The 1,408-nt window shown below is 51.2% G+C and overlaps 1 pseudogene; it reads left to right on the top strand.

Moving 5' to 3' along the window:
- Positions 1-55: 55 nt before the first annotated feature.
- On the top strand, positions 56-1,262 carry LOC116465927 (protein FRG2-like-2; annotated as a pseudogene).
- The last annotated feature ends 146 nt before the right edge of the window (positions 1,263-1,408 follow it).

The raw sequence follows: 1,408 nt of genomic DNA on the forward strand, positions 1-1,408 counted from the left end.
ACTATGGGACTCTGCCTAGGGAGAGGTGAGTCATCTAAACTTTCTTTTGCAGCAGGATCAGAGCCCAATCCAAACAAGGAGGAGAATTCTGAGGAAACCAAGCTCAAGGCGGGGAACAGCACTGCTGGATCAGGTAAGATTTGACTCTTTCAAGGTGAGAAGGGACACGGCAGCAACACAGGCTCCCCTGGCAAGGACACTGGGAGCTCCTTGGCAGCCAGGGCCGTACAGATCCTGGACACTGGAGAACAGAAGAGAGCTGGGGTTTGGTGGCAACCTCAGTTCCTCTGTGTCCAGGATGGACTAGGAATTTCAGGGTGTTCAGTTAGAGGCACTTTCTCAAACAGAACCAGAGTCCAGCTCACATCGGGAAAACTGCAGGAAAAGAAAAATCAGTTCCAAAAACAGCTGCCAAGACAGAGCAGGTAGAATCTTGGTGTTTTTTGTTGTTGTTGTTGGTGGTGGTTTTTTTGTTTTTGGTTTGCCCCAAAAGGCAAATAATCAGGAAACTTTTATACGAGACTTGAGCAGAAAGGGAGTTACCTATTGACGAGTAAGTTTTTGAGATCTTGGCACTCTGAGAATATCTGGGGACTCCCAAGAGGTTCAGCCTCACTTCATTCCAGTGCTGAGATGGTCAGGAAAGAATGGCAGAGACAAGTGGGGTTCACCTGGGTGCACAGGGGGTTCTGGAAATGAGGGTCTGCGGGGACTGCTCTGGTGAGTCTCTCACAGGCTTTATTCACAGGGAACCGTCCAGAAGAGGAGTGAAGCTTGATGTTGAAAAAAAATCAAGATCCTCCACTGCTGTGCACAACAGTGAAATCCAGGAGACCTGTGATGCCCACCGTAGGGGACGTTCCAGGGCTCGCACTGGGCACAGCAAGCGGCACAGGTCTCGGGCCCTAGGAGTCCAAACATCGTCACTTCGAAAAAGCTTGGTGACCTCGGTGCGAGCTATGTCAGAGGCTGTTTAACAAGACCTAGCCCAGGTGTGAGCACAGCAGATCCATTCTCCACTGACCTGTGAGCAGCTGACACTGCTCACTCAGCTCCGGGGGCCTCTGTGTGCCCAGTTGCAGACCTTGTATTCCATGGCCACCCAGGCAGCTTATGTATTCCCCGCAGAGGGCTGGCTTGTCCCAGCCACACTGCCTGGTCCTGGGGATTCAGCCCTGGAGAAAGAAGCCCAGTCCTTCCGTGGGCAGGAGATAACTGAGCCTGTCAGTGGATCAGATGAGGCTAAGCTGGGAGCACCCTGACCCTATTCAGCAGAGATGCAGCTCTGGGAATGACAACAAGGACCTGCTTCTTCTCAGATTCTTCCAGATGACCAGCAGTGACAATTTCAGACACACTGTGTTAATAAATGACAGAACCTGAAGAAGTCATAGGAAAGAAACTTGAG

This window comes from Hylobates moloch, unplaced genomic scaffold, assembly GCF_009828535.3.
Source record: "Hylobates moloch isolate HMO894 unplaced genomic scaffold, HMol_V3 SCAFFOLD_14588, whole genome shotgun sequence".
In the NCBI taxonomy this organism is placed as follows: Eukaryota; Metazoa; Chordata; class Mammalia; order Primates; family Hylobatidae; genus Hylobates; species Hylobates moloch.